Source organism: Sus scrofa, chromosome 3 (assembly GCF_054392235.1).
Source record: "Sus scrofa isolate SSC_HxYL_T2T_F1_AM1 chromosome 3, Sscrofa_HxYL_maternal_Yorkshire_Landrace_v2.0, whole genome shotgun sequence".
In the NCBI taxonomy this organism is placed as follows: Eukaryota; Metazoa; Chordata; class Mammalia; order Artiodactyla; family Suidae; genus Sus; species Sus scrofa.
The window spans coordinates 93,566,977-93,580,884 of NC_139385.1; the positions used below are offsets into that span (position 1 = coordinate 93,566,977).

The window sequence follows — 13,908 nt, forward strand, 5'->3', positions numbered from 1 at the left end:
AACCACTGAGCCACAACGGGGACTCTTGTCACTTCCACTTTAAGAGTTGAGCAGCTCCAAGCTCACTCTGGTTCAAAGAGAGGGTTAATCAACTCCACTTCTTGTTAGGGGAGTGGCAAAGTTTTGGAAGAGAATTTGGGACTGGAAATACTGCTATAGCTATTTTTGGAAAATAAAATCTTCCCAGGACTAATTCTAATTCATTGAATTTGTTCTGTATTGGTTAGTGCTTTTTGCAACCATTCTAAAAGATCTTTACTCCAGGATTGCAAAGATATTCTATATTTTCTTCCAAAAGCTATATGGTTCTACATTTACATTTAAGCCTATTATCCATCTTTCTTGAATTAATTGTGTAAGGAGTGAGGTAGATATTGAGTTTCACTTTGTTTTTAATATAGATATTAAATCTAGCACCATATGTTAGAAAGACTCTCTTTTTAAACAAAAGTTGAAATCAGTTGGACACACACACACACACACAATGGGTTGATTAATGGACTATCTACTCTGTTCTGTTGATCTATTTGTGTTTTTATGTCAATATCAAATGATATTCTAAGGCTTGAAATGTAGTATGAGTCCTCCAAATTTGTTATTCTTTTTAAAGTATTTCATATATTCTATGCCCGCATAACTTTTAGACTTGGATTGTGAATTTTCCAAAAAGTTCTGCTGAAATTTCTTTTGGAATGGCATTGAATCTATAGATCCACTTAGAATGGATATTTAACAATTATTTTGTCTTCCACTTCATCAGTATGGTATCTCTCATTTAGCTCTTTATTTTCTTTATTTCTTTATCTCTTTATTTATCTCTTTAATTTCTTTCTGCAAAAATTTTCTTACTTGCACACTTTATTGATATTTAATGTTTTGATACTGTAAATGAGATATAAAAATTATTTTCCAATTATTCATTAGTATTATATAAAAACTAAATTGCTTTTTACACATTGGCTCTGTATCCTGTGGCCTTTCTAAATTAATTTATTAGTTCTACTACTTTTTTGTTAGATTCCATAGGATTTTCTACCTATGCAATCTGTCTGTAGATGACAATGGCTTTTATACTATTCATGTGTTGTATTTCTTGTCTTATTGCAATGGCTAGGACTTGTAGTATAATACTAAATAGAAGTAGTAAAGTGGATATAAGTATGATATTAGCAGTAGGTTTCTTTCTTCATCAGACTAAAGAAGTTCCCTTTTTTCCATATTTTCCATATATATATATGGAAAAAAAATATATATATAGTTGTATGGTTATTTTTGTCTTGTTAATATTTGCTTAAGAATTTTTGCAGTTATGTTCATAAAGGATATTTGTATTTTTTTTTCTTGTATTGTCTTTGTCAAGTTTTAATATCAGGGTTGTATGAGCTTCATGTAAAAAGTAGGGAAATATTCCCTTCTCTAATTTCTGAAAGTATTTGTATGAGATTGACATTAATTCTTCTTTAAATGTTTATGTCATTAATTGGTGAAGCCGTCTGGGCCTGGAGATTTCTTTGTTAGTAGGTATTTTATTATGAGTTTAATTTATTTAATAGGTATAAGACAATTTAGATTCCCTATTTCTTTTTATTTCAGTTTTGGTAGGTTTTATTTTTCAAGGAATTTTTCTATTTTACATATTTTTAATATTTAATTTGCCATCCATTTATAACATCCCTTATTATTCTTTTAATATCTGTAGAATTTTAGTGATATCTCCTCTTTTAATCTTTGGTATTTATGGTCCTTTTTTTTCTTGACCAGTTTTGCTAAGAGTTTATGAGTTTTATTAATTTTTTCAAATATCTAACTTTTAATTTTTAAATTTATTTGCTCATTTTCTATTTATTATTTGCTCTCCTCTGCATGATTTTTTTTTTTTTTTTTTGCTTTTTAGGGCTGCACCTGCAGCATATGGAAGTTCCCAGGCTAGAGGTCAAATTGGAGCTACAGCTGCTGGCCTATACCACAGCCACAGCAACGTGGGATCTGAGCCACATCTGCAAACTACACCACAGCTCATGGCAACACCAGATCCTTAACCCACTGAACAAGGCCAGGGATTGAACCTGCATCCTCATGGATCCTAGTCAGGATTATTAACTGCTGAGCCATGAAGGGAACTCCCTATATGATTTGGTTTTAATTTGTTCTTTATCTTGCTTCTTAAGGTAGAAATTTAGGTCTTTGATTTACTCATTTCTTTTCTAATATAAGAATTTATTTTTATTAAAATTTTTTCCCTTTTTTGGCCACCCTGTGGCATATGGAGTTCCCTGGCTAGGGATCAGATCTGAGCCCAGGAATCAGAGCTGAGCCATGGTTGTGACCTATGCTGCAGCTGCAGTAATGCTGGATCCTTAACCCACTGTGCCAACTGGGGATTGAACCTATGTCCCAGTGGTCCAGAGATGCTGCTGATCCCATTGTGCCACAGTGGGAACTCCTCTAATATAAGCATTTAAATTTCTAAATTTTCCTCGAAGTTCAGCTTTATCTGCAACCCACAAATTTTGCTATGTTGGCTTTTCTTTATTATTCAGTTAGAGGTATTTTCTAGCTTCCACTATGACTTCCTTTTTTGAGTTATGAATCCAGACTATTTAGAAGTAGTTATTTGGTCCAAGATGGCAGCATAGGAAGTTCCTGAGCTCACTTCCTCCCATGGACATACTGAATTTACTTCTATGTATAGAGCAGTTTCTCTTGAAGAAGAACTGAGTGTTGATTGACACCACCTTCTACACAAGAAATATTAGAGGGACCACATAAAGATGGATAGGAGATATAGAGACATGATATTGACAGCTTACAGAGGGAGGGATATCACTGAAGGGCTTGCATGTGGACTCACCCATCCTGGGGCACAGAAAAAAAAACCTCAAAAGGCACTTAGGAAATCCATTTACTAACCTTAGGGCACCTGCCAAATGGGTGGGAAACTGCTGGAACTTTCCCCTGTTGGAAGGCATTGGAGAGCACTGTTTCTCTTTGCATTCTGACTCACCTCAATAGCAGTAAGAACAGAGTCAAGGTATTGTAGTTAGACTGTCAAAGCTGCCTCAGTGTGTCCCTGTCCCACACCAATTCTAGCTGTCCCAGCAGGCCAATCCCAATGTGGCTCACACTAGGATACCCTTGCCTACTATTGCCCCATCTCCAGCTTTCCTGTGAGAGCAGCCTTAGAATCCCTGGGGCCCCCTGGCCCTTGTCTTCTCAAGCTCTAGCTGGCCTGCCAAAGCCACTTGGTACATGTAGTCGCAGAGAGTCAAACAAAATGAGAGGACACAGAAATATGTTCCAAACAAAAGAAAAAATACAACTCTAGAAAAAACCCTAATGAACTTAGATATATAATTAATCTGATAAATAGGACAAAGAAGGTTAAAAGACAAAACAGTCATAAAGGTACTTACTGAACTTAGTTGAAGAATGGAGGAACACAGGGAGATCTTCAATAAAGTTAGAAAATATAAGAAAGAACCAATAAGAGTGGAAGGATACAATAATGACAATGAAAAATACACTAGAGGGAATCAACAGCAGATTAGATCATACAGAAGAATAGATCAGTGGTGTAGAAGACAGAATAGTGGAGATCACCCAATTGGAAAAGCAAAAACACTGAAGAATTTTAAAAAGTGAGGAGAATTTAAGGGACCTCTGGGAAAATATCAAGTGTACTAACATTTGAATTATAGAGATCTCAGAAAGAGAAGAGAAAGAGAAGGTGTAGAAAACTTATTTGAAGAAATAATAGCTAAAAACTTCCCTAACCTGGAGAATGAAACAAATATCTAGATACAAGAAGCACAGAGTTTTCCTGCAGGGTGAATCCTCAAAACATCTACACCAAGACAAATCAAAATTAAAATGACAAAAGTTGAAGATAATCAGAGAATTTTAAAGGCAACAAGAGAAAAACTAGTCATATCCATGGGAAGTCCCCTAATAGTGTCAGCTGATTTTTCAGCAGAAATTTTTCAGGCTGGAAGGGAGTAGTAGGATATATATTCAGTATTTTCAGTAAAGTGCTGAAAGGAAAAAACTTACAACCAACAACAATCTACCTGGCAAGGTTATCATTCAAATTGAAGAGGCTATAAAGAGTTTCCCAGACAGGTAAAAATTAAAGGACTTTATTACCGCTATACTGGCCTTACAAGAAATGCTAAAAGGTTTTCTTTAAGTGGAAAAGAAAAGGCCACAACTAGAAAATACATGAAAGAAAAATATCTGGCTGGTAAAGACAAATATCTAGAAAAAGCTGTGAATCAGACACTTAAAAAACTAGTATGAAGGTTAAAAGACAAAATTAGTAAAATCAACTATAATTATTATAAGTAGTTAAGGGATCCATATACACAAAAAAGAAGAAAAATGTGACATTAAGAACTTAAAATATGTGTAAGGGGTAGTAAAAATGTAATTCTTTTAGAATGCATTCAGACTTTAGTGACTCTCAGCTTAAAAGAAACTGACAGGGAGTTCCCGTCGTGGCGCAGTGGTTAATGAATCCGACTAGGAACCATGAGGTTGCGGGTTCGGTCCCTGCCCTTGCTCAGTGGGTTAACGATCCGGCGTTGCCGTGAGCTGTGGTGTAGGTTGCAGACGCGGCTCGGATCCTGCGTTGCTGTGGCTCTGGCGTAGGCCGGTGGCTACAGCTCCGACTCAACCCCTAGCCTGGGAACCTCCATATGCTGCGGGAGCGGCCCAAGAAATAGCAACAACAAAAAAGACAAAAGACAAAAAAAAAAAAAAAAGAAAAGAAACTGACATATATATGTCAATATACATGAACCTCATGGTAACAACAAATAAAAAACATATAATACATACACAAAAAATAAAAGGAAAAGCCATAAGATAACAATAAAGAAAATTACCAAATCACAGATGAAGAGACCAAGAGAAGAAAGAAACTGAGAAGCACTACAAAAACACCAAAAAAAAAATTAACAAAATGACAATAAGTACATACCTGTAAATAATAATTTTAAATGTAAATGGATTAAATGCTCTAATCAAAAGACATGGTGGCTGAATAGATAGAAAACAAGGCCCTTATATATGCTTCCTACAGGAGACTTACTTCAGATCTAAAAGCACGCATAGACTGAAAGTGAAGGATGGAAAAACTATCCCATGCAAATGGAAGGAGAAATAAAGTTGGTATAGCAATACTCAGACTAAATGACTTTAAAACAAAGACTGTGACAAGAGAAAAAGAAAGGTGCTACATAATAATACAGGAGTCAATCCAGGAAAAGAATATGACACTTGTAAATATTTATGCACCCAACATAGCAGCATATATATATATATATATATATATATATATAAAGCAAATATTAACAGACATAAAGGCATTCCCTGTCATGGCTCAGCAGTTAGCAAATCTGAGTAGCATCCCCTAGGATGTGGGTTTGATCCCTGGCCTCACTCAGTGGGTTAAGGATCCAGCATTGCCATGAACCGTGATGTAGGTTGCAGATGTGGCTTAGATCCCGCATTGCTGTGGCTTAGCTCCGATTTGACCCCTAGCCTGGGAACCTCCATATGCTACGGGTGCAGCCCTAAAAAGAAAGACAAAAAAAAAAAAACATAAAGGGGAAAAATACAGTTTTCATTGAATGGTGTCAAGAAAATTGGACAGCTACATGCAAAAGAATGGAACTATCCCACTTTCTCACATCATATACAAAAACAAACTCAAAATGGATTAAAGAACTGAATGTAAGATCTGCAACCATTAAACTCCTGGAAGAAAACATAGGCAGTAAGTTCTTTGATATTGGTTTTAGGAATATTTTTTGGATCTCTCTCCTCAGGCCAGGGTAACAAAAGCAAAAGCTAAATAAGACTACATCAACAAAATGAAAAGGTAACCTACTGAATGGGTGAAGATATATCAATTAAGGGATCAGTATCCAAAATAAATAAATAACTCACACAACTCAATATCAAACAAATAAACAAAAACAACCAAACAATCTGATTTAAAAAATGGGCAGAGGACAGGAATAGACATTTTTCCAAAGAAGATATGCAGATGGCTAATGGCACATTCTCAACAACACTAGTCATCAGGGAAATGCAAATCAAAACCACAATGGGATATCACCACACACCTGTCAAAATGGCTATGATCAAAAGCATGAGAAATAACAAGTGTTGTCAGGGATGAAGAGAAAATGAAACCCTGTGCACGGTCGATGGAAGTGTCAGTTGGTACAACCATTATGGAAAACATTATGGAGCTTCCTCAAAAAGGTAAAATAGAACTTAAATACAATTCAGCAATTCTATTTCTGGGTATTTATCCAGAGAAAATATTTATGGACCCCAAGGTTCATTGCAGCATTATTTACAATAGTCAAGATACAAAGACAACCTCAATGTCCATCAATGGATGAATGGATAAAGAATATTTCTTGACCATAAAGAAGAATGAAATCTTGCCATTTGTGACAACATGGGTGGACCTAGAAGGTATTAATGCTAAGTGAAGTCAGACAGAAACAAATACTGTGTGATTTCACTTATGTGTAGAATATGAAAAATAAAAATAAGAATAAATACAGCAAAACAGAAACAACTCATAGATACAGAGGGGAGGAGCTGGAAGGAATAAGCAAAATAGCTGATGGACGTTAAGAGGTATAAACTTCCCATTACAAGATAAATAGGTCTTGGGGATGTAATATACAACATAGGGAATATAGTCAATGCTGTTGTAATAACTTTGTGCAGTGACAAATAGACTTATGTGGTGATCATTTTATAATGCCTAAAAATATAAAAAATCATTATTATACACCTGAAACTAATATAATGTTGAAAGTCAATTAAATGTCAATAGAAAATAAATGGGTATTTAAATTTGAAATTATTTCAACATTTTCTAGGTTATCTTATTGTAACTGGTATATAACTTAAATGGTATCTTTTGTGATCACTGAATATTATTTTGGTACTTTGATATGATTTTGAGCTTTTGATATAGTTTTTCAGATTTGTTTTATGTCCCAGCATGTAGTCTTTCTTGGTGAATGTTTTATGTGCAGTTGAAATTAATGACTATTTGTAGGTTTTGGAAACATTGTTCTATAAATGTCAATTATGTCAAGCTGTTAAAAAAGTGGTGTTCAACTCATATCCTTACTGATTTTTTTGGTATATTTTTTGTGTCAATAACGGAGAGAAGGGTGTTAAAAATTTCCAACTATAAATGTGGATTTCTTTTTCTCTTGATTTCTGTCAATTTCTGTGTTGTAAATTTTGAAACCCTGTTTTTAGTGTGTACACACTGAGCATTATTAGGTGTTTCTGATGAATTAACCCCATTTATAATTATAAAATGTTCTCTTTGCCTCTGGTTATACATTTAGTCTTAAATATACTTTGTCTGATTTTAAGATAGCAGAATAGCTTTTTTATGCTTAGTGTTTACATAGAATATCTTTTTCTATTCTTCCTTTCAATCTAGCTGTGTCTTTATACTTAACATATGTAACTTTAAAATAATATATAGGTAAGGCTTACTTTCTTTATCCAGTCTGGCAATTTATGCCTTACAGTTGGTGTGTTCAGTCTATTTATATTTGATGTAACTAAATGTATGAGTGGGTTTAAGCCTACCATTTTGGTATTTCCACCATATGTTCTTTGTTTCATTTTTTTCTTATTCTTTTGGATGAATCAAGTATTTTTTAGTTTTATGTTTTGTCTTCTCTATTGACTTTTTAGCTACACTTTTTGTGTTTTTACAGTGTATGTACTTTAGAAATTAAACTATCTTTAAGTGATCACAATCTACCTTCAAATATGTTCATACATTATGAAAAATGTAAGAACTTTATGCCATTTACCTGCCTCTTTCCCTTTATGCTATTGTTTTTATATATTTTACTTCTATTTATTCTGAAGGCCCCATAATTTATTATGATTATTGTATTTAAAAGTCAGTAGTTTTTTTACATTTATATGTAATGTATCCTATATGTACATACAGACTCACACAAAGTATCTGTATGTATTTCTGTCTACAAAATTGTGTGTGTGTGTGTGTGTGTATATATATGTATTTGAATAAATCTCTCTAAATACACACATACAAACATAACATTTTGAGGGGGACATTTCTTGTAGTACTTATCTGCTTGAGAAAAATTGTCTCTATTTTTGTCTCTCTGAAAATGTCTGTATATTGCCTCTATTTTTACAGGATATGAAACGTTAAGTTGATAGGTTTTTTTTTCTTTTTCTTTTTTCCTTACAGTACTATAAAGAAGTTGTTCCAGTTTTCTGGCCTAATTCTCATTATTGTTCCCTGTAAGTATTGTATCATTTTTCCTCTGGCTGCTTTTATGAATTTTCTTTTTATCTTTAAGTCTCAGCAGTTTAACTATGAAATGTCTAGGTATGATTTTCTTTGTATTTATCCTACTTGGGTTTATTGACCTTCATGTACCTATGGGTTTATTTTGGAAAGTACTTGGCTATTATGTCTTAAAAAATAATAACAAAATATGTAGCCTTTTTCTTCTGGAATTCCAATTATATGTTTTTTAAAGACTATTTATTATTATCCCAGATTTTTTTCTTTTTATTTTACTCTTCGTAGTTGTTTGGATAATTTCTGTTGATTTTTGTTATAAATTCACTAATCTGTTTCTCTGCTGTATCAAATTTGATGTTAAATCCATTAAATAGACTCTTTTATTTTTAAAGTTTTATTGAAGTATAGTTGATTTACAATGTTGTGATAATTTATGCAGTACAACTAAGTGATTCCGTTATACATATATACATACCCATTCTTTTTCAGATTCTTTTCCCATATAGGTTATTGCAGAACATTGGGTAGAGTTCCCTATGCTATACAGCAGGTCTCTATTGTCTAGTCATTCGATATACCACATTGTGCATATGCCAATCCCAAACCCCCAGTCCACCCCTCCCCTGCCACCTATCTTCTTTGGTAATCGTAGGTTTGTTTTCAACATCTGTGAGTCTGTTCCTGTTCTGCAAATAAATTCATTTGTATCATTTTTATAGATTCCACATATAAGTGATATCATATAATGTTTGTCTCTCACTGTCTGACTAACTTTACTTAGTATGATGATCTCTGGGTCCATCCATGTTGCTTCAAATGGCATTATTTCATTATTTTTTTTATGACTAATTGTCCATTGTATATATGTATCACTTAATCATTCTTCTGTCAATGGACATTTATGTTGTGTCCATGTCTTGGCTATTGTATATAGTGCTGCAGTGAATATTGGAGTACATGCATCTTTTTGAATCATGGTTTTCTCTGGATAGATGCCCAGGAGTGGGATTGCTGGATCAAATGGTAATTCTATTTTTAGTTTTCTGAGGAATCTCCATACTGTTTTACACAGTGGTTGCACCAATTTACATTCCTACCAACAGCACTTTCTCCACACCCTCTCCAGCACTTATTGTTTGTAGACTTTTTGCTGATGGCCATTCTGGCTGGTGTAAGGTGGTACCTCATAGTGGTTTTGATTCGCATTTCTCTAATAATTAGTGATGTTGTACATCTTTTCATGTGCTTTTTGGCCATCATCTGCCTTCGTTGGAGAATTGTCTATTTAGATCTTCTGCCCATTTTTTGATGGTTTTTTCTTTTTCTTTCTTTCTTTTTTTTTTTTTTTTTTTGATTTTGAGCTGCAGGAAGTGCTTATATATTTTGGAGATTAATTCCTTGTTATTTCTTCATTTGCAAGTATTTCCCCCATTCTGTAGATTGTCTTTTTGTTTTGTTTTTAGTATCCTTTACTGTGCAAAAACCTTTAAGTTTAATTAGGTCCCATTTGTTTATTTTTGTTTTTATTTTCATTACCCCTTGGTGGGTCTGAGAAGATATTGCTGTGGTTTATATCAGAGTGTTCTGCCTGTGTTTTCCTCTGAGAGTTTTATAGTATCCAGTCTTATATTTAGATCTTCAACACATTTTGAGTTTATTTTTGTGTATGGTATTAGAGAGTGTTCTAATTTTATTCCTTTACATAGAGCTGTCCAGTTTCCCCAGCACTGCTTATTGAAGAAACTCTTTTCTCCATTGTATATGTTTGCCTCATTTGTTTTACATTAGTTGACCATGGGTGTGTGGTTTTATTTCTGGGATTTCTATCTTGTTCCATTGATCTATTTCTGTCTTTGTGCCAATACCATACTGTTTTGATGACTGATTCCTCCAGCTGCATTTTTCTTTCTCAGGATTGCTTTGGCTATTCGGGGTCTTCTATGTTTCCATACAAATTTTAATTCTTTTCTAGTTCTGTGAAAAATGCCATTGATAATTTGATAGGGATTGCCTTCAATCTGTAGATTGCCTTGGGTAATATAGCCATTTTGACAATATTGATTTTTCCCATCCTAGAGCATGGTATATCTTTACATCTGTTTATGTCATCTTTGATTTCTTTCAACAGTACCTTATAATTTTCAGAGTACAGGTTTTTTGTTTCTTTTCCTTTTTCTGTTGTTGTCTTTTTTCTTTTTCTTTTTTTTTTTTAGGGCTTCACCTGCAGCATATGGAGGTCCCCAGGCTAGAGGTCTAATCAGAGCTGCAGCTGCCGGCCTACACCACAGCCACAGCAATGTGGGATCCAAGCCACATCTGAGACCTACACCACAGCTCAGGGCAACACTGGATCCTTAATCCACTGAGTGAGGTCAGGGATAAAACCTACAACCTCATGGTTCCTAGTTGGATTCGTTTCTGCTGTGCCATGATGGGAACTCCAGGTTTTTTGTTTCTTTATGTGGATTTATTCCTAGGGATTTCTTTTCTTTTCTTTTCTTTTTTGATGTGATGTTAAATGGGATTGTTTCCCTAATTTCTCTTTTTGATTTTTCATTGTTAGTATATAGAAAAGCAATTGATTTTCATATACTAATTTTGTATCCTGCAACTTTACCAAATTCATTGATGAGCTCTAACAGTTTCCTGGTAGCATCTTTAGGATTTTCTATGTATAGAATCATGTCATGTGCAAACAGTGATAGTTTGACTTCTTTTCCAATTTGAATTCCTTTTATTTCTTTTTCTTCTCTGATTGCTGTGGCCAGGACTTCCAAAACTATATTGAATAAAATTGGTAAGAGTGGAAATCTTTGTCTTGTTCCTGATCTTAGCAGAAATTCTTTCAGCTTTTCACTCTTGAGAATGATATTAGCTGTTGGTTTGTCTTATATGACTTTTATTATGTTGAAGTAAGTTACCTCTATGCCCACTATCTGGAGGGGTTTTTATCAGAAATGGTGTTGGACTTAGTCAAAAGCTTTTTCTGCATCTATTGAGATGATCATGTGGTTTTTATTCTTCAATCTGTTAATGTGGTGTACTGATTGATTTGAAGATACTGAAAAATCCTTGCATCCCTGGGATAAATCCCACTTGTTCATGGTATATGATCCCTTTAATGTATTGTTGGATTCAGTTTGCTAGTATTTTGTTCAGAATTTTTGCATCCATGTTCATCAGTAATATTGGCCTGTAATATTCTTTTTTTCATGTTATATTTTTCACTTGTATTGTTTCCTTTGGGTCTTATTTTAGTTTCCTTCTCTCTTTTGAAATTACTAATCTGTTCATGCATATATTTTTTTCCACTGATTTCTTTGAAATATTTATGACTGCTATTTTAAAGTCTCTACCTAGGCCATCTCTGGATATGATTCAATCAACTGTCTTCTCTTTTGAATAAAGGGTAATATTTTCTTGTTTCTTCACACTGTTCATATATTTTGATGTATGGGACATATTGTGTAGAATAACAATAGAGATTAAGTAAATAATAGTCATCTCCAGCAAAGGAGATCATCTTTTTTTCCCGAAGACATGTGTTGGGAGATGAGTCAGTTTCATCTGTAGTTCATCTGAGTCTGGGCTTGATTATAACTGAAGTTAGATTTATTTTGCCTTAAAGCAATTTGAGGAAAGAATCAGAACTCCCTTTAGCAGGGCTTGGGACCTGAGCAATGGTGAGATTTCAGAAAATTCTTTATCTTTTAGAAATATAAAATATAAATGTGAAGAGTATTTTCTTTGCTTTCTAATTTTACCCCCAGCCTTCTGCATCTTGAGAGTTCTCTATATCCAGATGCCCTGCCCACATCTTTTAGAGGATGGCTATAGTGCACTTGATAGAGGCCCAATGTGCTTTGGAGGGATTTCTCTCAGATCTCTTGCCCAATCCCAAGTTTCAGACTTATTTTGGGGGATGGCCTCAGATCCCTCAGGAGAATCTATCTCAGCCCTCTTGCCCTATCTTCCAGCCCTTAGCATACTGACTCTGACTGTAATTGAGAACAATGTGAGTGGGTTGGTGGGTAAGTGCACATTCACAGCCTGGCTGGGGCTGCTCAGGGTCCTAATATGTCATGCCAATCTATTCACTGCTATAAATCTGTCAGAAGTTTGTCTGGTTTCTCCTTACCCCCATCCATGGCAGATTCCTATTTTTCTGTTTCTTCATCAGTCATGAAAGTATCATGGCTCTCTTACTGCCAGGAAGAGATCATTCCTTTCTGAAACTTAGTTCATTTGCTTTCTTTGCATCTTCAGCTCTCTGATGATTTTTTAACAATTGTGAATTTTTTCTTTAGCTTATCTCTCTTATTCTCATTGTGAGTATGGTAGCAACAGTTTCTTGTGATTTTCTGCATTCTAACTAGAAGTGCAGTGCAGTTTTTTCTATTTTATTTACTTTCTATTTTATTCACTTTCTATGTCCAGGACTCACACATCTATCTATGTAACTGGGATAGGAATAGATTTGAGTGATTCTAACTCAGAATTCCTTATCCTTTTCAGTGCCAAAGGCTTTCTATTTTGTGAATCTCATAATTTCTAACTTTTTCACCCAGGAAAGTGTTGTCTCCCAAACGGGTCTTCAGACCCTATTTAATGAGTATCTGTTGGGCCCACCCCATCTGTGTAACAGAGATATCTGCATCTCACTATTCAAAGTATGGCAAACTTCTCCACCCCTCAGCTATAGTATTAAAGTAAGAATACCTCAGGGAAGGTCGGCGCCTTAAGAACATTTTCAGGTTGGTGACATCAAGGCCTATAACCATGAGAGTGATCTCACAGTAGGGTTCAGAGTAGGAAACTCCTACCTACTAACATTTACTTTTTATCTACTGCAAGTCACTCTTTCCCACAGCTAATCCTTATGGTATTCTCTTGAGACAGAAATTTTCACTTTACAGGTAGGGAAGCTGAGATTCAGAGAGGTTATACAACTTGCTTAAGTGGCAGAGCTGGGATTGAACTCACAATGGACTCACTCAAAAACCAAGGCTTTTTTTTTTTTTTTTTTTTTTACCACTATGGAGGAAGGCACAGCAGAAGATCGGACTGGACAGATAGACCACTCTGGCAGATGTTGATCATGGGGTCATCAGTGGGGGCTCTAGTGTCTTAGACCCAGATTTTCCTATGAGGATCCCACCACAATCAAACCTTGTATTTACTGGGTGACTCTGAGAAGTTCATTTAAATTTTTTTGAACATCAGTGTTTTTCTGAAAATCTGAGTTTTTGTAATTCATTTGGGAAATTTGGAACAATTCCTCCAGAGGCCCTCTTTTCAGCTGGCTTCTCTTCCAATAACTGGATTTGTAGAAAGGAAAGGAGAGAAGACAGCAGCTCCCATACGACCCTAGCCCCCATCCATCCCAATATGCCTTCTCTCCATGCTAGAGGCCATTTCACATTCGGCTTCTTCTCTGAGGCACAGCAGCAAACACAGGAAAAGCCAAAGTGTAATTAGTTAATAGCAGAGCTCCTCTGTTAATGGAAAGGGCATTTTAAATTTGCTTATGGAAACTGATCTGGGGAATTTTTCAGAAACCATCAGTAGGC

At 34.8% G+C, this 13,908-nt stretch overlaps 1 long non-coding RNA gene across 1 annotated transcript in view; it reads left to right on the forward strand.

The window, feature by feature from the left end:
• LOC110260009 (uncharacterized) overlaps positions 1 to 13,908 on the forward strand; it is an 822,333-nt gene that overhangs the window by 34,763 nt on the left and 773,662 nt on the right. The window contains exon 2 of the long non-coding RNA XR_014841892.1: positions 8,279 to 8,331. This is a non-coding gene — a long non-coding RNA (uncharacterized LOC110260009). The remainder of the gene's footprint in view (positions 1 to 8,278; positions 8,332 to 13,908) is intronic.